We start from the raw sequence: 26401 nt of genomic DNA on the forward strand, positions 1-26401 counted from the left end.
CCTTGGCTGACTACAAAGTTGGATCCATGCGAATGGTGACCTTGAAAAGATTTGTGCATGTGACAGGTAATCTGTTACATTTAAATAATGTGTTACAATACTGACATTCATAATTGGAAAACTAAATGAACCTGTACTTGGAATTGAAAGAAAATACTTATTGTATTTTTTAGGACTCACTCAAACCAATGAGACGAGACAGGGACATAACAAAGCACAAACAGAAATCAATGATACATTTTAGGACAAACCTTTGTACAGTATTTGCCTATTTTACAGTCAGGGCTTCACGTACTCAGGCACCATACCTGATTTCAGGCACAAAGCAGTTTTCATACATATAATACTTAATTTAACACATTGTATACATTTCCTCCTGGGAAAATTTCAGGCTCAGAAATTTTCTTTCTTTAATCCTTGTACATTGTACAGTGTGATGCATCGAAGCAAGTACTTGGTTATTATAATCTCAACATTAATCACTAGAGCCCTGTAAGTGTCAAGTAATTTGTCATGTTTTTCTTCTCAGATGAAATAGAAGATGGCTGAAACCCTGAGGGTCATACTTGGAATAGACGATGCATGGAAATTGAGTCTGCCCTGCGGAATACCGGATTCTGTGGATGAACTCAAAGCAGAAATTCAAAGACACTTTGGCTTGTCAGGAGATTTCAGGTTGCAGTACAAAGACTTTGAATTTGATGACTTCCTGAACTTGACATCTACTAGTGAAATCAAAGATAAAGGCACTGTTAAAGTCATTTACTTGCCTAGTGGTTCAGGAACCTGCCCTCTTCAAACTGCTACACGACTAGATGATCCTTCTTCATTTTCTTCAACAGCAGATACCGACATACTTTCCTCCACATCCTCTACATCCCCCGGATCATCATCCCTTAGATCACAGCCATGGCCCAAAACTTTCAAAATACCCCAGTTCAGCTATGAGGTGCAGATCCAGCTAGAGAAAGCCAATGATGCTTACAACAATGACACTCTTGTCAATCCAAGTTTCAAACTTTAGTCAGATATTCTCGAGGGCTTGGCATCAGAAATGACAAATACAAAATCTATCCTTCAAGTGCAGAGTTTGACGATGTTGCTCAGGCGCTAATAACAAAGTATCCTTGTTTAAAGGAGCAAGGATCAGTCCCTGGGTACTACGGGTGGAGAATAAGTTTGAAACACAAAATGGCCAACTACCGCACAAGACTGAGGAACATTGGCTGCCCAGAGTTGAACATAAATTCTATGAAAGGAAAGCGTGGTGACACCAGCCAAAGTCCAAACCAGGTGAAGAAGTCGCGGAAAGCTGAAGTCAACTACTGCCCTGATTATCCATCAGGCGAAACTAAAGAAAGCCTCGAGGAAGAAAGGAAAGCCCTCTTGTTGGAAGTGAACAAGAAGAAACCTCAGCTGATAAAAAATAAAATGCAAAGAACCTTTGCCTATAGAAGACAGGAAGTCGTTAAGGACATGCCCTTTGTAGCACAATTCCGAGACAGATGGCCAGCTCTTTTTTCTGCGAGAGAGGTAATGCATTATTGATATTTGGTTTATATTTTAAGTTGTTATAGTTGTATATGTATCAAAGAATAACTTGTTGAAAATGTCAGTGATTGAAGCTCAAAAAACACTCCAGAACACATTCATGCAAACACTGCATTCCCCCACCTGCGTGCCAAATGAAAAAAAACTAACTTAAATGGGTTACTGACGCAAGGCTTTTTTGCAGTTGCCCTGAACCGAAGGGGGGCAGCAAAATCACAGGGGGTCCCCAAGGCTTTGTCTGCTCTGAGCTTGTCAAAATTAGATTTGCAGATTTGAACTAAAATAACAATTTATACAGAAGTTTTCACACAAAACTGTTTTGTCCTCACTCAAAAGTACTGCAGTAGGCCACACGTTTGTGGTAATGAATCATTATTATTTGCTTTGTCAGGATGAGTGTGTATAAGTTATTCTGTTGGGTTGTTAAGAGAAAAAATGTTGAGCTTGTTCTAGAAAAAGGATATTTACCAAAGTTAGTTTCTAAGAATGAAAACAATTAAAATTTATTTTGGAATTTTTTTTGATGAGTGTGCCGGATGGGGAACACAATTTTTCAGGTCTGTCTTAAAACAAGTCGAAAGTAAACATTGTAAATGTAGTCAGTATGAACAGGAGAATGAATTCAAAAACGGTTAAAATTATTGCAGTTTCTTTAACATTCTTCCAAAGATAGTTTTTTTTGGATAGAATAAAACACAGTCCTGTGTATCAAGCAGTGGAGTTGCAGAGACCACTGATTAAAGGGTAGGTTTGCAAATGTTCCAAATATTAAACAGTTAGGTGCCTGTATGAACACTGAAAGAGCTTTTTTTTTGCTTTAATAGTCCACCAAAAGATCCCCTTCAAATGTGCTTTCAGTGTAAGTGACGGGAGCCAAAATCCTAGTGTGTCCAGTGATTTCGTGCAAAATGGAATTTATTATTTGAAATGATGAGATCATGGGTTTCGCATGGGTTCGATTTGTGAGTGATGCATGGAGTGTTTGATAGCAATACAAAATGTTATAACAATGTGTTCCAGGTGAATGCAGAGTTCACCCGCATCACTACCGTGCCTCTGCTGTGCACATTCCTGTCCCAGCTGGATAACTACACAGACAAGCTCATGGGGGTGTTCAGAAAGAAGGGGGGAACAGCAGGACACATTATCAGCCTCATTATGGCAGCCATGGACAAGGTATGTGGTAGAGTTGGGTCAGATATTTTGACAAAAACCTAACCAGACCAGTATACTGAATTTGTAACCACTACCAGTTCCTAGCAATCCTGATCTTGACTATGGGATGCAGACACGGACGGCAACTTGTGACCTTAGGGTTATGGTTTGGTTGGGGGTTAAAAAACAAACTTGTCCGTGGCTGCATCCCAACTGCAAATCCCTGGCTGCACGTAGTTGTGCCCACCTTTCATGTCAATAACAAAAGTCTCTCAAAAAGCCTGTGCGTGAGTGGAAGAATAGCTGCCTGACTCACACACACAAGTACTAATCTCGCAAACTACTGCACCAGTTGGCCTAATATTTTCTGTGCATTTGTAGATATCTACTCTCAACAACCTCTCCCGGTTGCAGGCATTCACAGTTGTACATAACCTACTTCATTGACTGTTTCCTGCTGCCATTGCAATGCCTGCCTGACAGCTGACTCCCCTGGCTGGGAGGGGTGCAGCTGAACCTGGCGCAGATGTGCACTCTACTGAGTATACCTTTGTAGTTAACATAATGCTGCCCTTTACTGTTGTTTTACAGGTTGGTTTGTTTTCCTCTGAAAACATAGTGGGCCAGGCTGTGATGGTCCATGGGCCGATTTTGCCCATGTGTAGTGTACGTTGTGAATGTTTGTTTATCTTTACAGAATCCCAGCATTAAAACTTGTCGGGAATGTGTCTTAAAAGGGCTCTGCTGCTACCTGAATGAGAAGCCTGAGAGCCTCATAAAGGAGTTCTTGGTGAGTTGCATTATTGAGTATGAATCATGGCCCAACCAAGAGAATCGTGGTGGAAGTCATAGAAATGTACTGAATGGGACAGTTTACAACGTAGAAATTAACTTGTTTGTAGTTTATTGTTGACAACTTTCTTTATGCTATGCTATAATTGTTTATAGATGATCTCAAAACATCATTGTGTTCCTTGCTCTCTCTACTGCACAAGAACTCTGGAATATGGCCACTTTTTTACTATAGCCTCCCAATTTATAGACATTGTCACATTTTGATAGAGAAATCAATTTGAGCAATTGAAATTAACAACTGCGTTCTAATTAATTATTTTTCTTTCCATTTTGAGGATGTTGATCCTGATGCAAAAAGAGAAATGGAGGAAATGGTCCTGGGAAGCTACGTCATCCGTCATGAAGGAGCAGAGGTGACAGATCCCCCTGGGGATATTGGCATCATCATTGAGGGAGTGGAGGTACTTGGTGATCTTGGAGATGTGGCAAGTGGGTGTGCAGTCCTGCTTGGCCTGATCTACAGCCTGAACTTGAGCTACCCAAAAGATCTGAGGTACACATTTGAATTTAAGTGTTGATGCAGTTGGATACCAACAAGCTTTCCAACAAGGTGCAGGTCCTCAAAAACAAACTACATGGATAACGACCTTGAGTTAGGTTCAGTGGACTCGGTTAAATAGTTGTTGTGAACATTCACGTCTATTATTGATGGGGTGAAATTTGTGTTTGGTAGATTATATCTCTGTTGTAACAATGCTTCTTGGCAATACATTTTATACCATTGGAAAGCCTGTTTAGTCCCCTTTTAAATGGTGCTCAATTTGTAAGGAAAATTGTTACGTATGGTGTCTACGTATTATTTATGTATGTAGGCCTATTCTTGTTTGGTTCTGTTATGTGGTGTTTTTGTCTCCCTCTTTTGGTCTGCGTCTCCTATTTTCTCAGATGTACTTCCTGGTTCCAGTCATCACCACTCACCTGTTCCATATCACCAATCAACTATCCCCACACCATATATACAGCCCCTTTGTCTTCAGTTCCCTCTCTTGTTCCACTCTTGGTTTGGTATGGTTGTGGATTATTTGCTAACTCTTTTGTGTTGCACGCAGGGACAAGTGAGGACAGGAAGATACCCTGGGGTCTACATCTTGCATCACGTAGGTTAACCTGTTGTTAGAACCTTAGGTTAGAGTGAGCACCACCCACTGTATTTTTGGGTGCTTAGCACCTGCTAGGGGGGTGGGGTATTGTTTTCTGTTGTATTTTTATTTGGTGCCACTAACAGGCCTCCTTGATCCCTGTGTTGCTTTTTGTTAAAATAAACATTATTTAATTGATATTGTTTCTTGGTGTTGTATCCCTGCACCCTCACCTAAGTGCGTTGCCTTATGTTGCGCCCTTCCCCTCTGAGTCACTACAGGGACGTAACAAACATGCATTTGTGGGATGAGCAGCACGGCTGAGTATGTGGGTTGTGCTCATGAAAAATTTGCCAAATCTTCTCTGCCAATGCCAAACAGCTTATTCTGCTGTTGCTATTGACTCTTGTTTGGTGGATTGGCTGATTGAAGCCACAGGCTGGTGTGGCTGTGTATGGTTCGCTACTGATGCTAAAATTGCCAACATGTCTTGCTTCTTCCTTGTTACTGATAGACTTCAATCATGCAATCCACCAACACTGAACAAGAGTCAATACACAAAACTGTTTTGTCCTCACTCAAAAGTACTGCAGTAGGCCACACGTTTGTGGTAATGAATCATTATTATTTGCTTTGTCAGGATGAGTGTGTAAAAGTTATTCTGTTGGGTTGTTAAAAGAAAAAATGTTGAGCTTGTTCTAGAAAAAGGATATTTACCAAAGTTAGGTTCTAAGAATGGAAACAATTAAAATTTATTTTGGAATTTTTTTTGATGAGTGTGCCGGATGGGGAACACAACACATTTGAATTTAAGTGTTGATGCAGTTGGATACCAACAAGCTTTCCAACAAGGTGCAGGTCCTCAAAAACAAACTACATGGATAACGACCTTGAGTTAGGTTCAGTGGACTCGGTTAAATAGTTGTTGTGAACATTCACGTCTATTATTGATGGGGTGAAATTTGTGTTTGGTAGATTATATCTCTGTTGTAACAATGCTTCTTGGCAATACATTTTATACCATTGGAAAGCCTGTTTAGTCCCCTTTTAAATGGTGCTCAATTTGTAAGGAAAATTGTTACGTATGGTGTCTACGTATTATTTATGTATGTAGGCCTATTCTTGTTTGGTTCTGTTATGTGGTGTTTTTGTCTCCCTCTTTTGGTCTGCGTCTCCTATTTTCTCAGATGTACTTCCTGGTTCCAGTCATCACCACTCACCTGTTCCATATCACCAATCAACTATCCCCACACCATATATACAGCCCCTTTGTCTTCAGTTCCCTCTCTTGTTCCACTCTTGGTTTGGTATGGTTGTGGATTATTTGCTAACTCTTTTGTGTTGCACGCAGGGACAAGTGAGGACAGGAAGATACCCTGGGGTCTACATCTTGCATCACGTAGGTTAACCTGTTGTTAGAACCTTAGGTTAGAGTGAGCACCACCCACTGTATTTTTGGGTGCTTAGCACCTGCTAGGGGGGTGGGGTATTGTTTTCTGTTGTATTTTTATTTGGTGCCACTAACAGGCCTCCTTGATCCCTGTGTTGCTTTTTGTTAAAATAAACATTATTTAATTGATATTGTTTCTTGGTGTTGTATCCCTGCACCCTCACCTAAGTGCGTTGCCTTATGTTGCGCCCTTCCCCTCTGAGTCACTACAGGGACGTAACAAACATGCATTTGTGGGATGAGCAGCACGGCTGAGTATGTGGGTTGTGCTCATGAAAAATTTGCCAAATCTTCTCTGCCAATGCCAAACAGCTTATTCTGCTGTTGCTATTGACTCTTGTTTGGTGGATTGGCTGATTGAAGCCACAGGCTGGTGTGGCTGTGTATGGTTCGCTACTGATGCTAAAATTGCCAACATGTCTTGCTTCTTCCTTGTTACTGATAGACTTCAATCATGCAATCCACCAACACTGAACAAGAGTCAATACACAAAACTGTTTTGTCCTCACTCAAAAGTACTGCAGTAGGCCACACGTTTGTGGTAATGAATCATTATTATTTGCTTTGTCAGGATGAGTGTGTAAAAGTTATTCTGTTGGGTTGTTAAAAGAAAAAATGTTGAGCTTGTTCTAGAAAAAGGATATTTACCAAAGTTAGGTTCTAAGAATGGAAACAATTAAAATTTATTTTGGAATTTTTTTTGATGAGTGTGCCGGATGGGGAACACAACACATTTGAATTTAAGTGTTGATGCAGTTGGATACCAACAAGCTTTCCAACAAGGTGCAGGTCCTCAAAAACAAACTACATGGATAACGACCTTGAGTTAGGTTCAGTGGACTCGGTTAAATAGTTGTTGTGAACATTCACGTCTATTATTGATGGGGTGAAATTTGTGTTTGGTAGATTATATCTCTGTTGTAACAATGCTTCTTGGCAATACATTTTATACCATTGGAAAGCCTGTTTAGTCCCCTTTTAAATGGTGCTCAATTTGTAAGGAAAATTGTTACGTATGGTGTCTACGTATTATTTATGTATGTAGGCCTATTCTTGTTTGGTTCTGTTATGTGGTGTTTTTGTCTCCCTCTTTTGGTCTGCGTCTCCTATTTTCTCAGATGTACTTCCTGGTTCCAGTCATCACCACTCACCTGTTCCATATCACCAATCAACTCTCTTGTTCCACTCTTGGTTTGGTATGGTTGTGGATTATTTGCTAACTCTTTTGTGTTGCACGCAGGGACAAGTGAGGACAGGAAGATACCCTGGGGTCTACATCTTGCATCACGTAGGTTAACCTGTTGTTAGAACCTTAGGTTAGAGTGAGCACCACCCACTGTATTTTTGGGTGCTTAGCACCTGCTAGGGGGGTGGGGTATTGTTTTCTGTTGTATTTTTATTTGGTGCCACTAACAGGCCTCCTTGATCCCTGTGTTGCTTTTTGTTAAAATAAACATGTAATTGATATTGTTTCTTGGTGTTGTATCCCTGCACCCTCACCTAAGTGTGTTGCCTTATGTTGGGCCCTTCCCCTATGAGTCACTACAGGGACGTAACAAACATGCATTTGTGGGATGAGCAGCACGGCTGAGTATGTGGGTTGTGCTCATGAAAAATTTGCCAAATCTTCTCTGCCAATGCCAAACAGCTTATTCTGCTGTTGCTATTGACTCTTGTTTGGTGGATTGGCTGATTGAAGCCACAGGCTGTTGTGGCTGTGTATGGTTCGCTACTGATGCTAAAATTGCCAACATGTCTTGCTTCTTCCTTGTTACTGATAGACTTCAATCATGCAATCCACCAACACTGAACAAGAGTCAATAGCAACAGCAGAATAAGCTGTTGCAACCCACATACTCAGCTGTGCTGCTCCTCCCACAAATGCATGTGCCTTACAAATGAGGCACCATTTAAAAGGGGACTAAACAGGCTTTCCAACAGTATAAAATGTATTGCCAAGAAGCAAGTGTTGAGAGAAATAGAGAAATAATCTACCAAACACAAATTTCACCCCATCAATAATAGACAGTGCCAGAATAGTGAAAAGCAGTCATATGCAAAAGGTGGGGCAACATTTTGCATTATTTGAAATCTCAAATTTTGTCATACCTCAGCCGTCAATGTAAGCATAGCGTTTGTCAGGTACTTCAAAACTACACTGCACACAGAGTTCAAGTACATATTCACTGGCCTGTTGTATGTCTTCTGAATGACACCGGAGCCTAGCGTGCTCACCGTGTGCGTACCTATGCAGAGTGGGTGCCGTCATTTCGCTGATTACTGAACTTGCAGCATTTGTTTCATTATTTTCCCACCGAGCTGTGCAGTGCAGAGCTGGTCAAACGTGCAAACAGAAAGTCTTCAAACCTGGCGTGGCCTTGGTATTGGGTGGGAGGGGGGGGACGTGCTACAGACCACTGCAGTATACCGTAGGAAAAGAAAGGTCATGTACAGTATGTGGGATGGAGCCGACAGGCCAAAACAATACAGAAGCATCTGATCGTGACAAGCATAGTAAGACCACAGCCTGGTTTTGATTCGTGCACACTGTAATATTGTTTTTAGTACAGTCAAGTCTCAAAATTGTTTCGCATAGCAACAGGTGGTGGATCCAGTTTTCAAGCTTCAATTGTTCGACGTTAATAGTTGTAATAGTTGTAATATTTTTTCCCAGGTCCAATGTTTTCTGTTTTCAATTTGTTAGTACTTGCTGCTGCCTTGAACATGTTGGCATTTTGGACTTGTTTTTTTTACAGCAGTTCCTAATTTTCTACTTTATAATATTTCTGTTTTTCATTTTTCATGTTTGTACAAACTGTATAAAATGGCATGCTTTAATAAATAAAAGCAGTTGAAGTAAAGTTAGTTGTTTTTCACTCATTGATGAAGCATGTAGTTTTTAGTCATCCGAATTTCAAGCAACAAAGTCCTATGTTAATACAACTCAACTAATAATAATAATATATTTTATTTGTAGAGCACTTTTCATAGTTAAAAACAATCTCAAAGTGCTACAGAGTACAGCTAAATTAAAACAGGTTTAAAAACAAGGGAACTATGACAGTGTGTTAAAAAAATGCTTGTTTAAAAAGAAAGGTTTTCAGGCCTTTCTTAAATGAGTCGTTTGTGGTGCCCTCAGGTGGTCTGGGAGGGAGTTCCACAGGTGCGGAGCCGCTGAGCAGAAAGCCCGATCACCCAATGTACGGAGCTTGGTTTTTGGAGGCTGGAGGGTGCCTTTGTTCCCAGAGCGGAGGTTACGTGTGGAGGTTTGTGGTGTGAGGAGTTCTTTGAGATAGGAAGGGGCATTCCCATGGATGCATTGATGAGTTAGCAGAGAGATTTTATAGTCGATCCTGAATGATACAGGAAGCCAGTGGAGTGAGTTAAGGATGGGTGTGATGTGGTCATATTTCCGTACTCTCATCAGGATCCTAGCGGCGCTGTTCTGGATGTACTGTAGTTTTTGTAGGCTCTTGCCAGGTGTACCGATGAGGAGAAAAAGGCGTGGACCAGTTTTTCCGCATCTGACAGACTGAGTGTGGGGCAGAGTTTGTCAATGTTCCTGAGGTGGTAGAAGGAGGTTTTGCAGAGGTGTTTAATCTGGGTGTCAAAAGTGAGATGATTGTCAAATCTTACGCCGAGGTTGGTGACTGTTGAAAACAGAGGTATGTTTTGACCAGAGAAGGTGATGTGTGTTATTGGGTATGACCGGACTTGATGTGGTGTGCCAACTAAGATAGCTTCTGTTTTGGAGCTATTTAGATGAAGAAAGGTTTTTGTCATCCACGCCTTTATCTCCTCAAGGCAGGTGTTCAATGAAGATGCAGATGTGAATGGGTCAGTTTTTACATAGAGTTGTGTGTCATCAGCGTAGCAATGGAATGCTATTCCATACTGAGTGATGATGCGGCCAAGGGGGAGAGTGATCTGACCACATCTGACAAAACACAACTGTGTTTTGTCAGATTTCCTTAACTCGGTTATGTCAACCAGTTCCACATAATGAAGTTGAATAAGTCAAACATAACTGCGTTAAGTAAATCAGACATAACTGCGTTTAGTAAATCAGACATAACTGCGTTTAGTAAATCAAACATAACTGCGTTTAGTAAATCAAACATAACTGCGTTTAGTAAATCAAACATAACTGCGTTTAGTAAATCAGACATAACTGCGTTTAGTAAATCAAACATAACTGCGTTTAGTAAATCAAACATAACTGTGTTTAGTAAATGAAACATAACTGCGTTTAGTAAATCAAACATAACTGTGAATAGTAAATCAAACATGTCTTGAGTAATTTCAAAATGTGTGTGTTAAGTTAATTCCACATAACTGAATGAGGTAGCATTTAATTAATACAGTTTGGTGAGATTTTCTTGACAGTATTAAGTAATAATCAGTTCTCTATGTTTTATCGCATTTATTCAACTTAGTTATGTGGGACCGGTTGACATAACTGAGTAAAGTAAATTGGACACTTCATTTCTTTGAGTATAACTTAAATCAATAAAGGCTGAAACTTGATCTATGATCAGAGGCGGGTACCTATGTCTATCCTTGCCTACAGCAAGCCAGCAAGGTCAAAAGCTGTGTGCTCCCAGTCAGCCACGCCTCCTACTGGTCACTCTCCTATTTAATGGCCTGATTAGAATAACTTGTGATAAATAGCAAAATGGCTCCTACTGAGAGAATTATCATTCTGGGTTGATTTAATCAGTGTTACATATTGGCAACATACACAAATCTATTTCCATGTCTGAAGAAACAATAAGCAGTGTATTGGATACACAGCAAAATGGCTTCATCCAGGGTCATGGGTGGCTTCATCACTTTCTTCTAAACACTGTAAAACGGCACCTTGTCCTCCCAGCTCGTTCCATGTCGGGCTGCCTGTGGGAGAACTACGCCGACTGAAACAATATTAGTATTAGATTTTATGTGTTAGTATTACATAATTTAATATTCCCCTCTCCCTTTTTAGCAAGTTTGTGTCATGAAAATACTCCTGGCTCAGTTCGCACTTGGCTCATAGTGTCGAGTTGTCTTTTATTGAGGCATTGGTTCCCCCTTGTGGCCATTCTGTAAACCGCATTTTTCAGATTTTCAACATCTGCTTCACTTAATTTGAACCTTAAAATGCCACGCTCACATGCTTGTGCACCGCCTGTACACAGTGTTTTCACTCTGACTGTGAATTTCTTTTGGGGGCAGAACCTTGCGGAGAAGAGCGCAGCGGTGGAGGGAGAGAAGAAAAGCATTTTTGAGGTTTTATTGATTTATTTCCATCCATGTTTACATTTTGTCTGCATTTGCTCTGAAACATGACACCGACTGCACTGTATGATGTCTGCGGGGAGAATGTCTTCTGTTCTAAACGTTATACATGGACAGAGTATGACATGGTTCAATGTTTCATAGAAAAACATTGAAATAGGGTTCAAAATGAAAAAAAAGGTATTCAGTTAAGACCATTTGTAATAAACGCTATATTTAAAGTCTTGCTTTTCACTTTTGCAATCCTATGAATGTAACTTTTCATTCAATTTAATATAGCTTTTGTATCTGTTGTGTACATAAAAAAAAGGATTTCACTTGTTATGTTGTACACAAAATGCTGAAAGAGTGTATCTTTGTTTGAATGAATTAAACATTTTGCTACAATGTTCATTGTTGAATGTTTCATCCCTTGCCTGCTTTCCCCCAATTGAGCACCAATTGACCAATGACTTTAAAATCATCAAACACATTACATTACATTATGCAGACGCTTTTATTCAAAGCGACTTACATTACATTACCACCCTATGCAGAGCAATTGAGGCTTCGGTGCCTTGCTCAGGGGCGCCTTGGCAGGGACTCGAACCGGCAACCCTCCAGTTCCCAAGCGGAAGCTCTACCCACTGAGCTACTGCCTCCCCACACTCAATTACAACAGCAAAGAAGACAACAACAGAGATAAAGACATCAACTGGTGAGTATCATCACAGTTGTGAGTTTCTCTTATATGCAGTTGTGAGTTCGAGGCCTGACATCTCTCAAATCTCCAGTTAGACCAGCTGGAGCTCTAGAACTCTTTTAATACAACCACAAGTGTCTCCTGCATGTCAGGGTTTGCAATAGTCTATCCTGCTTGAACCTCTTCAACTGTCTGAGTGTCCTCCAGTAAGGTCAGGGAGACAAACTAGATCACCTCAATGCACCTTCCTCCCTGCACCTCCACAAACATTGATGTACACTACGTGTTTTACTTTTAGGAACCATATTTCAGCCTGTTTATTGAATTGAGTTCGTATTGGTTAAAAGGCAATTCCTCATTTCACCGGTAGGGGCGCTGTCACCATTTCAGACCAGGAGAGCAGCCGGTGAAATAAGCGAAGGAGAGAAACGGTATGTTACTGTTGTCGTCTCGTTATTTCTCTGTTATCAGGTCGGTATTGTGCTTAGAAGTACAGATATGTGCTCACAACATGCAGGGCCATGTTCACTACTTGATACCACTGAATTTGAGCCAGAAGAAGAGTTAACTTAAGTAGTTTGGTGCTAATGGTGGCTAGCAGTGTACGTAATGTGTGCGCGTGTTTTGTATTAACTGTTTCACCAACAGATTTCTGGACGTTGAGTTTGCGTTTGTCAAACATTGTGTGAAGTCTTTTCAGGTCAATTCATCACTGGATTCAAGTCGAGTGTAAGAAGTCCAAACCACTGGGAATAGTTCAGATTTAGGTCAGTGTGTGCTTCTGGCACAGAATTGATCGACCCTCTATTCAGATTTCATTAGCGTTGAATGATGTGTGGATAAGAAATAATAACTATAATTAATGATAATAATAATAACAGTCAATATTGTAAATATTGATTCTTTAATGTATATATAGTTATTATGATATCGATTTTAACCACGTCAACTTTGAAGTTGAATATGTATATGTCGCCCTCTTGTGGTTAAAATGGAATACTGCATTCTCAGCAGCTCTTCAGAAAACAGATTAAGAGAAACAAGTTGCTGATCACAAGGAGTACAAGTTGAGGATGTGTTTATTCGGAAACTTAAATGAAATAATTCGTGAAAGTCTGGCACAACTGCTGCTGCAGGTCCTTGTATGCAGTAGACTCTTCTGAGACTCTTTAGATTCTCCTGCCTACAAGGACCAGCTGTGTGTCTACAACAGCAGGCCACCAGAGCACAGCTGAGCTGAGTTACTGGGACAGTCTGCTTGTTTGCTGTTGGGGAGGGGAGTGACACAAAGACTTTGAGGACTGTTCACTGAGTTTGACACCCCTGCTCTAGCTCTTTCCTTGTCCAAGATATGGGCTTTTCACACAATCGAACCATTTGGTCCATGGTTACACTGGAAATTTGACCAAAAATGTAATTGAATGATCCTCGTGTCCTGTAGATGCTGCGTTTGAACATTTTAGAGCTCTAGCTCTTAAATTGACCAAGAAATGGGCTTTTTAAAAAACAAACGATTTGGTCCGTCTTTTTTGGAAAATCGGACCAAATATTAAATTTGCCCCAAACTTGCAGAAAATGATCCTTGTGTCATGCAGATGCTGCGTTTGAACATTTTAGAGTTCTTAAATTGACCAAGATAGGGGCTTATAAATGTCCCAAATTAAAGCCGGCTGCTCCTTGGAATGTGGCTTCATGGTTGTACTGGAGCACAAACAGGTCAACACTTAGCACCATGACCAGACATTCCTGTGTTCAATAACTTTCAGCTTCCGGTTGCAGTGTGCATCTGTTTTGTATCTGTATCTGTTCCCCCTCCAGCACCTGGACTCTGCAGGAACCTACGCCAGGATCCTGTTTGTTGACTTCAGCTCTGCTTTAACACCATCATCCCCTCACTGCTGCAGGACAAGCTCTCCCAGCTCCACGTGCCCGACTCCACCTGCAGGTGGATCACAGACTTCCTGACTGACAGCAAGCAGCACGTGAAGCTGGGGAAACACGTCTCTGCTTCACGCTCCATCAGCACCGGTTCCCCTCAAGGCTGCGTTCTTTCCCCTCTGCTCTTCTCCTTATATACAAACGACTGCACCTCCAGTCATCAATCAGTCCAGCTCCTGAAGTTCGCGGACGACACCACCCTCATTGGACTCATCTCTGATGGGGACGAGTCCGCCTACAGGCAGGAGATTGACCGTCTGGTGAATTGGTGCGGGCAGAACAATCTGGAGCTCCACTGCGGAGTCCTTTCGTTTCCTGGGAGCCATCATCTCCCAGGACCTCAAGTGGGAGCTCAACATCAGCTCCCCCAGCAAAGGATGTTCTTCCTGCGGCAGCTGAAGAAGTTCAGCCTGCCAAAGACATTGATGGTACGCTTCTACTCTGCCATCATTGAGTCCATCCTCATCTCCTCCATCACCGTCTGGTTCGCTGCAGCCACTGACAAGGGCCGGCTGCAGCGTATCATACGCTGTGCGGAGAAGGTGATCGGCTGCAACGTGCCGTCCCTCCAGGACCTGTACGCCTCCCGGACCCTGAAGCGGGCAGGCAAGATTCTGGCCGACCCCTCCCACCCTGGACGCAAACTGTTTTTAAGCCTCCCCTCTGGCAGGACCAAAACCTCACGCCACAAATCGTGTTTCTTCCCCTCTGCAGTGGGCCTTATCAACAAGGCCCGGGTCTTCCACTGACTCATAATAAACCCCTAAGTTAATTTATTACAATAATCCCCTGCACGTTTTTTAACACTTTATTCATCAGCATTCATTTAGTTGACTTATTTAATTTAGTGTGTTTTTAATTTAAGTATTCGCCGAGCTGCTGTTTGTACATGTTGTTTTATTTTGTTTTATATGTTGTTTCTTGTTGTCTTTTCTATATGTTATACGTTTGCACCTAGAACCACAGCAAATTCCTCTTAAATGTAAACTTAATTGGCAAATAAAGCAATTCTGATTCTGATTCGTTACATGACTTTGTCTTTGTGATTTAATAACTGGTTAAAGGTTTAATCACTATCCGCCATCACGCATCAATCAGTTCATCAATTTTGTATTTTTACTAACAGTTTTTCCAGAGACAAGTAACTACCGTAATTTTCGGACTATAAGCCGCGGCTTTTTCCCCATTTTTCGACCCTGCGGCTTATATAACGGTGCGGCTTATCTATGGATTTTTACAGCTAACGGCCACTAGGGGAATTCCTAAATCTATGGATTTTACAGGTTACAGTCCTCCGGAAGGCGGCCGTGTACTGCACCTTAGCCTAAAAGATGAAGACGAGGATTAATGACTTTTCTGGTAGGCTGATTACCGTATATTTTAAGCAGCCGTGTTACTGCAACTTTATGCTTACGCGCTTACTGTCGTGTTACAGGCACTTTATTTTGCACTTTTAAATAAACATTTAATTTAGCCATTGACGTTATGCAAATATGCAACTTGTTTGTTGAAATGTTAATAAATGGGAGCTTCCTCAAACAGCCGCCTCTTTCCCGACAATCCCCTCTGTGCACGAACCCTTACATATGGTAATTAAACATTAAAAAACCTGCGGTTTATAGTCCAGTGCGGCTTATATATGGACACATCATTCAATTTAGCTTCTGCGGCTTATAGTCAGGTGCGTTTTATAGTCCGAAAATTACGGTAGGTCCCAGAGGGCGGTTTTAAACATGGCAACACACCTCACTGAGGCCAAGTCATGGGCTTTTCACAGAAATTACCAATATGGTCCATGGTTACACTGACATTTTGTGAGAATTTGAGTAAGAAATGAACCTCCTGAGAGCTCCACTGGATTTATTTTGCATGCATTTATAATTTATCCTTGCTGTTTTGGATTTATGGACCCAAAGTGATCTTTAGACCACTAATGACTGTGGAAAATGTTTAGACATGAGGACAACAGGTTCAAGTTAAACCCAATGGTGTATAAGGTGTAGGGTGGATTAAGTATAATGTCCATATATGAGGACACAAGGTCTTAGGAGGCTAACATTTCCCCAAACTTGCATCAATGTATCCTGATGCCATCTAGATGATGTGTTTGAAATTCTAGAGCTCTAGCTCTAGCTCTTTCCTTTGCCAAGTTAAGAGCAGCTATGTCTTTGTATCCACTTGATTGATCTCACTGATCAGTCTCACTCTGGCCTCACTTCATCTTGGGCGTGGCAGTGGCTCAGTCCGTTGAGGACGCGGCGTGCCTTGGGAATCGGCACATCGCAGTGCCGGTTCAACTCCAAGCCACGCTTCAAGCGTCAGTCCCTTCACGGGATGTAACTCCCTCATGGGAGTTGCAGCAACTCTCCACCTGGAGCAGTTGACAGTTTGCATCGAGTCAATGCCCAGGCACCTGTACCCCCTCCAAGTGCGTGTGCGTTCAGGAGGGGGCGCACGCGTACTAGAGGGGGTACATTTTGATTTAAAATCATAACAAGAGTCCTGCTGTTTATGGCATTCTGTATCATAACACGTTTACTACACTGCTCTGAGAACAACCTGCTTCAGTCAGAATTGAACCGGGGTACCGGAAACATCACCATGATAGTCAACAGTATTGCACTAACCATGCGTGCCACAGATGTGTATACCAACACATGCACTCTGTGGGCTTTTCGATCTTTGATTTGGAGCAGCATTTTGAAAAGAAACCATGAGTAGAGACATGGTTTGAACTCATAACCTGGTGGTCATGAGGCTGAAGCTTAACTCATTGAGCTACAGAGCTAGTTGCTCACTTCAGTTTTCTTTGTTGACGCCATTCACATATCAAGTTGAAAGTTGCCACCTGTAGGCAACGAGCATAAAGACCAAAGAAGGATCAAAGACACTCATTCCTCCTTAGCTCAGGGAGTAAAGCTGATGGTTGGTGATCACAAGGGGTTGTGAGTTCAAGTCCCAACCTTCACACTAACTGCACAAAAATCCCGGCAAAGTTACTCCCAGTTTTTTTTTCTTTTAGTCTTTAGGCAATACATTGAATTTGATTTGATCTTCTCCCCATTCTTTTTTTGATATCTTTGTGTTCTGCAGTTTCATTTAAAGAGATATGGCAACAGGAACAGTTAATCTGTGGTAATATAGGGAGGCATCTATTGCCTTAATCCAAACAAAATACCTTCACTGAAGGGCACAAAACATAATACATGGCCTGTGGTCTATATAGTTTTTATATGGATGACCAGCTGCTAAGTCCCTGTTTCTAGCTCTTTTTGAGGTCAGTTACAGTAAACAAAGACAAAAAGAAAACAAGAAAACAGGACATGGGTCACACACCATGCCTACCATAGCTGAATAAGCCCATACAACATAACAACATAACATATAAAGTTGCATTTTACTAATTTATTGAACGAATGAATTCTTTCCTAAACGAAAAAAGTGCTCCCAGTCCTCCCTCTTCCTTGTGGGCGTGGCTTGGTGCTAGGCGCTCTGTGAAGCATCCTGATAACAGAGAAACACAAGAATAAAAGAAGAATAAAAAAAAATGTGTTCAACATAATGTTCCTTCATTCTACCTCAACTCCTTCTTCCTCTTCAGGCATCCCCACATGCTGCCCAGTGCTTTGTTAGAAGATGACGTCATGATAATGGACCCAGTCAGAACACAGTGACTCATACAAAACTCTAATGTTCATTACATCAGATTGACGTCCCACACACACAGACCTAAACACGAAGCGTTACCATGGAGATTGGACTTCAGCTCCACTTAGGATCGAGCGATGAATTCACTTGGAAATACCAAAGCTTGATAAATGCAGCAAACATCCAGAAATCTGATGTGGAAACATTTAAAACAACACACACTCACACACACGTAGACAAACAGTCACACATACTCACCAGTCACACATACTCACCTCATATGAAGGTAAAGACCTGATGCATAACGAAGAAACAGGAAGATGGAGAGATTAAAGTACGGCGTGGCGCCTCCTCCACAGCAGGTTCAGGAAGAGTTACCAGAGCTTCATTGCTTTTCTACAATCTGCCGTGTGAATGTAAATATTTAGATGGTCCCTCCCCCTTCTTTGGTTTGCATCCCTCAGCTCGCTCCCTATGGTTGTAATACAAATAAAGAATTCATTAAAAAAATCCCATACATCGCAAAAGTTGTACAACAAGGATGTGAAATGACAATCCATCATTAATTCATCTTTAAACTATTAATAATAGTATACACAATACTTTGGGACCAACTGATAGAAGTTTGATTATAAATAAATAAAACCTGCATCAATTTAGTGTCACATGAACAATATCTGTATGGAATCTTATTTATTTATTTATTTATTTATTTTTATATAAACTACAAAAATCCATTTAAAAATTCCTTTTGAATGGATTTTTTTTCATATTTCTTACTAACACATGAATTACGTCTTATATGCAAATTAGTTTCTCACCACAAGGGGGAGGACTTGGTCAGCGGTCAAAGTAACTTTCATCTCTACGCTGTATCGTATCAAAGGTATTTAGAGGACTGTACACTTATATAACACACATTTAAGACAGCAACCGTCTGAAGTAATTTTGACAATTTTGACCAAATTCCAATTCATTTAAAAGCCCATAACTTGGACAAGGAAGAAGTAGAGAGAAATTTTAATTTTGGTAATTTTTTTCAGAGGAGGTAAGGGGGGACCCTTATCCAATTTGACGTTTTCTGCTCCGGCCATATTTTGGCATAGTAAAAACACAAAAAGCCCAAAATTCACACACAACACCCCCATTGCACCAGGATTCTTTGGCACAAATTTGCAGTAATTTTGACAATTTTAGCCAAATTCCAATTCCTGTAAATGCCCATATCTTGGACAAGGAAGAAGCTGGACCGCTTAAAAAATCCACACACAGCCTATGGGGAACAGGAGGATTGATTGGCATGAGTTTGAAGAAAATGAAACTTTTGGTCATTTTTTCAGAGGACCCTTTTCCAATTTGATGTTTTCTGGATGGGCCATATCTTGGCCTAGGAAACACACAAAAAGCCCAAAATTCACACACAACATCCCCATGGCACCAGGATTCTTTGGTGCAAGTTTGGAGTAACTTTGACAATTATGACTGAATTCCAATTCCTTTAAAAGCCCATATCAAGGAAGAAGCTAGAGAGCTAAAAAAAAAAAAAATCCACTCACAGCCTCTGGGGGGCACGAGGATTCATTGGCATGAGTTTGAAGAAAATTTAAATTTTCCACCAAACGAGTCAAAAGCAACAATAAGCTGTTTGGCATCGGCAGAGAAGATTTGGCAAATTTTTCATGAGCGCAACCTACATACTCAGCTGTGCTGCTCATCCCACAAATGCATGTTCCTTACAAATGGGGCACCATTTAAATGGGAACTAAACAGGCTTTCCAACGGTATAAAATGTAATGCCAAGAAGCATTGTTACAACAGAGAAATAACCTACCAAACACAATTTTCCAAACTTTTGTTTGATGTTTAGTTGAACTATGTATTTCAGTTAAGGTTTAAGATTCTTTATTAATCGTCATTTTGCATGCAATTCACAGATAAACTGAAATTTATCTTGCAAACACAAACACATGCATTACAGAGGGGGTGCAGGGCAGCCATTACACGGCGCCGATGGAGCAGTTCGGGGTTCGGCGCCTTGCTCAGTGCTCTGGAGGCAAACTGGCAACTCACCAGCTTCCAGTCTGCTTACTTGGTCCACATGAGGGACTCGAACCTGCAACCCTCCGGTTCCCTGCCGTCCACTTAGCAGACTGAGCTACTGCCCACAACCAACAGCAGCTCTGTTTGAGCAGATATCATTTTAATTGAGACCAACTATGGTTACCAGTTAAAAATGTGCATAACATCCAGCATCTGAACATACCTACCTGGCAAGATTAAAAGCATCATCCATTAGTTGGGCTCTGTTTATCTCTGGTATAACCTGTACAACAGAAAGGCTGTGTGTCAAACAAAACATGAAATGCTTTGGAGGCAAGCAGACAAAAACAAGAAAACATAATTTCTGATTTGCAACAATAAAGAAAGAAAAGTGAAGCAGTTCCCACTGCGTACCCTCAACTCAGCTTAACACAGAGCACCGGGAGACCTTAAGTCTCTCCCAGTTTCCAAGGTCATATGTCATAATTTACCCGGTAATAACCAGTCACGTTGAGGTTGGCCAGGACCCACTCACCATCACTCCTCGTCTCTGGGTTAACCTATGTTTTAGCAGAGAGGGTGAGAAAGAAAGAGATTCTATATCTCACACACTGCATCAAAGACATCATACAGAAACCAAAACTACAGTCACAGGATGGCCGTGGTCTATTTTATCTCTGGTATGTTTTTATTTCATTCCATACCTGTTTGCTTCATCAACTACCAGGCCTCTCTCTAGGCCTCCTCTGACTTCATCCATCTAACCGGAATCAGCCACTTAAAGCTAGAGGAAAAAGTAAACATTTACTAATTATAACTTTTCACCAAAGTTCATGTTTCAAATTTCACATTGGTTTTAAGAGGTTGCTTGAAGGATAGAAAGAGATTAAACACTGGGCGCCACAACATTGAAATAAAAGAAGATATTGAAGGATACCCTAGGGCTGTAGCCAGGGTTTGAAATGCTGAGGTATGATGAAGAATGGTTCTTCTTTGGAAAGAAATGGGGCTTGTGCAATCACCACTCAAACACACACACATGATTTAAATTTTTCACCCCGAAATAAGGTCTGAACCTCGGTGACCTCATATCTGGCTACAACCTTGGATACATGGAATGAAGCACGATGGTATTGTTGTGTACTTGTAAGGTGACTTCACTGTGACATTTGACACTGGGTCGAGCAGAAAGTGCCTGTGGGATACGTTTCCAGTGGAAGTATCAATGGTAACCACAGGGAAGCCCATTTGGAGCACCCAGCAATTCATGATGTCATTAACTTGACAAGGAAGTGACAACCCACTGGATTCCACTGCCTGTCGACAAAAGTGACAGTCAATATCTGTTAAAGAAGTTTTATGAAAAGTTAAACGTTTTCATCTGGTTTTGGACCTTTGTGCCACATTGTGACACAGCATACAGTATGTTTAGAACAACCCAACCATTTGTAGATGTTGCCACAGATCTGACTCTACAGTGTTGCCATAGGCAAAGTTATTGAGGTATTTCTTGAGAAAAAGACAACCCAAGCCAACATCCTGTTACAATTAATTTCCACGAGGTGCTTGTATCAAAAAGATATTCGTATACAGTTATCAATATACATTCAATCAATAAACTTACACCAAGTCCCTGAACAAAGACTTTCTCTGAGAGGAAATCCGACAACATCCTCAGCACTGCTGCATCCTGAGGAGCCAGAGAGAAACACACATGGAATTAAGGTACCAGTATAGAAGTGTCCAGAGAACATTTCTACATTTGTGTCCAAAATTCAGAATTTCAACCACTGGAGGTCAGCAAGCACATGATCATCTGTTTATAAACTCTTTTTAAGTAACTGCTCTATCTACCTTGCTATATGAGATGGTGTCAAAATGCTCGGTGATCTGCTGTGGCAGGATGACGCTGTCCTCTTTAGAAGACAATGGATGAGAAGAAGCCAAGGCATCAACTGCAAACACCCTGTGGATGACATACAGGATTATCAAGTCTTTCTGGAGCAAAGAGATAAAGATACATATACAGAATTAGATTCTATCATGTGATGTACTTTGGTGCTTCAAGTCACCTGGAGCTTAAGTAGCGGCTGCACTACTGTGCGCTGCCATATGGAAACGGAAACCTTAATAACGGTGCACATCATCTGGATAACGTCTGTATGCTTCACCTATAATATGGACCTGACCCAGCTCTGGTCTTGGGTCGGGTCTTGATATCGATAAACCAGTGAAGACCTCTTTTTGGGGCCTGTTCTAGAATGACAAAATAAGGCAAAAAAAGGTTTCCTCCTGCTGTCCTTACCACATTTCATGTTGGCTCAGCGTGGTCTGCTCCCAGGTAAGCCACGTATAAAGCAAACCCTTCATTCAGCCAAACCTCATTCCACCAACTCAGTTACAAGTTAACCAAACCACTTCAGGGACGGCAGAAATATGAGTCAACTAATCAGAAAAGAATATATAAATATATGTGATAGACAAAGATCAGCTCACCATATGTGCTAGTTCATGGGCAATGATGGTAACAGTGGTTTCTTAATTTCTGTTCAAGGAGATTTCAGGTTCATACAGTAGGTTGGTTTCCCTGTAGGTCACTAAACCCCAATTCTCCATTGCTCCAAAATAGAAGTCTGGCAGAGCGATTTGATCTTTGAGATACAAAATGAATAGAGGATGAGAGAGTGATGTGATAGATATGAGTGTGTTGGCTGAATGTTATCTGGATGTTTTCGACATTTGTAACAGGTTCTCAAGTACGAGCACTTGACCTAGTAACTGGTCTACAATTTTAATTTAAAAAGTAAATGTATTGATCCCCAATTGCTAGACCAGGGGGTGATGCCCATATAGGGGCCAAGTCCTTTTACAAAGTTCATTATAAAAACAGCTTCACCTGATTTGCTCAGAGGATAGGAGATGTTATAGTAATCCTCCAAAAAGTTGAGCGTGGGTCCAGTCACATTCAGGGCATAGTTGGCCTGTCCCTTCTCAATGTTCTTCCTGCGAGCCCAGATACGAATCTGAAGAGACAAACAGTAGCAATATAAGACATTTACATTTACTAGGTTTATTTATATTACATATATCAATGTAATATTATGTAACGCTGACTGCACATGCAGTAAGTCGCTTTGGATAAAACGTCTGCCAAATGATCGTAATGTAATGTAATGTAATGTAATGTAATGCACCGATGAACTCATCAACAATACATCAAGAAAAACGATGAAAAACAGAAAAAGGATATTTACCTGAACATCACCTTGTTTAGCACTAATGTGTGTGTAGTCAGACACAATCATTGCTAATAGGAGGACATTCTTTTGGTGGGCTCAAATATGGTCTGTGTCACAGCTATTTCATCAATACTGGTGTTGAAAATATCTGAAAAACAACAACACACATGGGCATGTACAGTGGAAACACATGACACATGACACATTGCTAGGTTTTCATATTTGATTTCACTTTGGGTCCAACCAATAACAAGCAAATGTTTCAGGAAACCAGACCAATGCTGCTGCATGGGCCTGCGACGCTGATTTTCTGTCTGGATTTCTATAAATACCAAAACAAGATTTAATGAAATGGATTTCACTGACTTTCACTGACTGATGTAGAAAACAGCTTTCATAGCCGGCTCATCAAAACAAGGAAAGGTTTTTCAAGCATGAGTTGGCTGCATCTGAGAGGTGGCAACAATCCTGAGAATAAAGAAATGAATTTATCGTTATCCATTACAATGTAAATACACATACATCTAATATACTGTATATACAAAAGTTATATTGTGCAGTTTTAAGAGAGACATACATGTGAGTGTGAGAGAGAGTAAGAGTGAGAGTGAGCGTTAGAGTGAGAGCTCAAACTCACTTTTGGACTCCATCTTCTGTATATTCACTTATGTAAAAACCTGAGTCATCTGCCAGTTCTCTGGTGAATTCCCTATACAGTTGGTATCTTTGTCCTGTTCTATACTATTAAGCTGTAGAACCAGATACTGAGTTTGAGAATATAGCCAGGAAGAGCTGATGCTGTGAACAGACCCACCATCTGGTAGATAAAGAATTTAAGTAACGTGCGGAAAAAGAAATTAGACACACTTAACAAAACAGAAAAACAAATAGAGCCTAAAAAGATAAATATCTATTAATGGTAAAATAAAAATAGAAGCTACGTTTTGTTGAACAGTACTTCACCTGTTGCTGTGACTGTGGCCTTGTGTGTGTTGCTCAGTCTGGTGTAGTTCAGCTTGTTGGAGTGGATGAGGATCGGATCCGTTTCCGTTATGCACACAAACTCCACAATGGACTTTCCTGTTTTATGTGTAGAATTTGTGGAAACAACAAGGCCATTAAAGACATTAATCTGAGAAGTTATTACCAACACATAGCAGCTTCGATTTTGTTACAGCTGCCTCCAACTATGGTTTTTAGCCTTTGAGCCATTCCCTTTTTGCAGAACAAATATTTGGCCTTCAAAACTGTCAGATTCTTTACAATTGATCCAAGGCATTGCAGTTCTCAATATATCCAGCAGGGGTCAAGATTACATAGATTTACACACGTACGGCACAGATGAACTTCACATCTGTTGTTTGTATGATTACATGCTTAAAAAATAATATGACCTATATAGTCCAAACATTTTTACTGCACAATTCCAACTTTCAGAGCAGAACCACTAATGAACAATAATGGTAGTAAACAGCAGATCAGTTATATAACAAGTTTCACAGTATTTATTACTCCTACACACTTCAACATCCAATAATATAACAAGATGTTAATCTTGCAAAATCCAGTATCGGTGAAACTGATGACACCTTTGATTTACTTTCAAAAACACAGGACAATTTAATGGTGGTGGTAAAAAAAAGAGACCTTACAGAAGGAGAGAGGAGTGGAGGTCTCTAATAAAGCTCAGGTCACTTGTGAACATAGTTAAAAGTCGCACACCCACGCTGCTTAACTCAAGGAAATTACCTGTGAATGTAAAGGCTAGTGTGGGGGTCAGGGGTGAGACAAGGCCACAGCGTTACATTATAGGATTCAGGGACCAAAGTATGAGGCAGACGGTAGCTGTGGAAAAAAAACAAAAACATATACTTTATATAGAATAATAATCTTTTTTTTTTTTTTTTTTTTTTTATATCGCCTTTATTGGTCTGTTTATTCACTGGTGCTCTCTTTTCAGTTTGTCAGTAACTAAGGGGTATTGCAGTAGGCGGGTTGCCTACATTGCACACCAATACTGTGAACCCTTCAATGAACAAATGTGTGTGGTTCTTATGCACAGGATAAGATCAAATTTCTTGTATGTATGGTTGCTGAATGAGACCCTGTTATTATGATGCATCACTAAGAGTTGTTGTGAAAATACAACACCACACCACTCTTTATTAGATGTTTGATTGCATCATATTATTCCAGTAGTTTGTGTGTTGAGAAAAATCTGTTTTGTAGAGCAATGTTTCAACAAAGAAGAGAATATTCCAAACCAAAAATCAGCCTTGTAGCACATCATTAACATGTCCCTCAATGGCCAATGCACCAGGTGGGGTTTCCCTTTTTCCCCTTCTTTTCTTTTCTTTTCGTTTCTTTCCCATGCGACACACGTTTTGTCCTCAAAATGCTACCACATACTGTACATGGAAATACTTAATTGACTGTTCCCAAACCAGAGATTAAAAGTTCAATAATTAAGAAAAAAAGCGAATCTTAAAGTTATAGGGTTAGGGTTAGGTTTAGGGTTAAGGGTTATCTGAATTTATAAAGAAAGTAATAAATACCCATTAAAAAAAAGTTTTCGCAAACTTGCATTACATTAAGTATAGACTTGTTAAGGACATGAAACTCAAAGTTTAGGAATTGACTTGGACTTGTCAGTCTTGAAAGCTAAGCCCCAACTCTGATGCACACACCTTTACTCTACATAGAATCAATGGAAACTGAAACTGAGATTTCAAAACGAAAAGTAACCTTATATTCAATGCTTACTAAGGATAATTTTGACTGAAAAGTAAATAATATTAATGACATTTGCATGAAATATCAATAAATGCATCCACTTGTAATGACAAACGAAAGAGCTTTTGGGGGAGTCCAGACAAAGACTGTCAATTTTTCTGCGTGGTGGTTGGACAAACAAGTTAAACCTAAAGACTTAAAGCATTGCTCTCAGGTATTAAAATATTCTTGGATCTAATATTACATTACACATACACTTATGTTTGGTTAATACATCATCTTTCTCTACACATGATGAGCAACATATTGAGTCCAAAATCACTATCAGCTGTCTAGGTCACATCTATAACTGCGGATCAAACCATTGTCCTACCTGTCCCAGGGAGCTGTAACATCCTTATCTTCACATGTCAGGGCAATAGTCCATAATGTGACAATGGTTGCCACGGAGACCAGGGCCAAAACAGCACACAGGATACACAACCTGCTCACTTTGTATTTTCCCATGACCTTGCAAACACATACATGGAACAGGCTAAGAAATGAATAAAAGTAAGTTTGGGTGGTCAGAGTGACAGAATACCCCCTTGTAGGAGTAAAATGTTTGCTTTATTGTGAGTTGGTCTGTGGTAAAACACGAGTAAAAAACAAGCCAAGTACCAAAAGCAAGTCCACCTGATCCACTGAGTCTTAGAGAATGTCAAACAACAACACTGACTGCAGGCATTTAACTGCCTTATAGGAACTTATTAAA

General features: G+C 40.5%; 1 long non-coding RNA gene and 1 pseudogene across 1 annotated transcript; one reads left to right on the forward strand and one right to left on the reverse strand.

Annotated features, from left to right (window-relative positions):
- LOC142992212 (uncharacterized) lies at positions 1–4005 on the forward strand. The gene is made up of 3 exons (XR_012961022.1): positions 1–66; positions 3404–3496; positions 3837–4005. It is a non-coding gene; the product is annotated as an uncharacterized LOC142992212 (long non-coding RNA).
- Positions 4006–20410: 16405 nt separating this feature from the next.
- LOC142991838 (aminopeptidase Ey-like) lies at positions 20411–26154 on the reverse strand (annotated as a pseudogene).
- Positions 26155–26401: the final 247 nt, after the last annotated feature.

Source organism: Genypterus blacodes, unplaced genomic scaffold, assembly GCF_046128005.1.
Source record: "Genypterus blacodes isolate CSIRO-AG114 ecotype Tasmania unplaced genomic scaffold, CSIRO-AGI_Gbla_v1 ptg000021l_1, whole genome shotgun sequence".
NCBI lineage: Eukaryota > Metazoa > Chordata > Actinopteri > Ophidiiformes > Ophidiidae > Genypterus > Genypterus blacodes.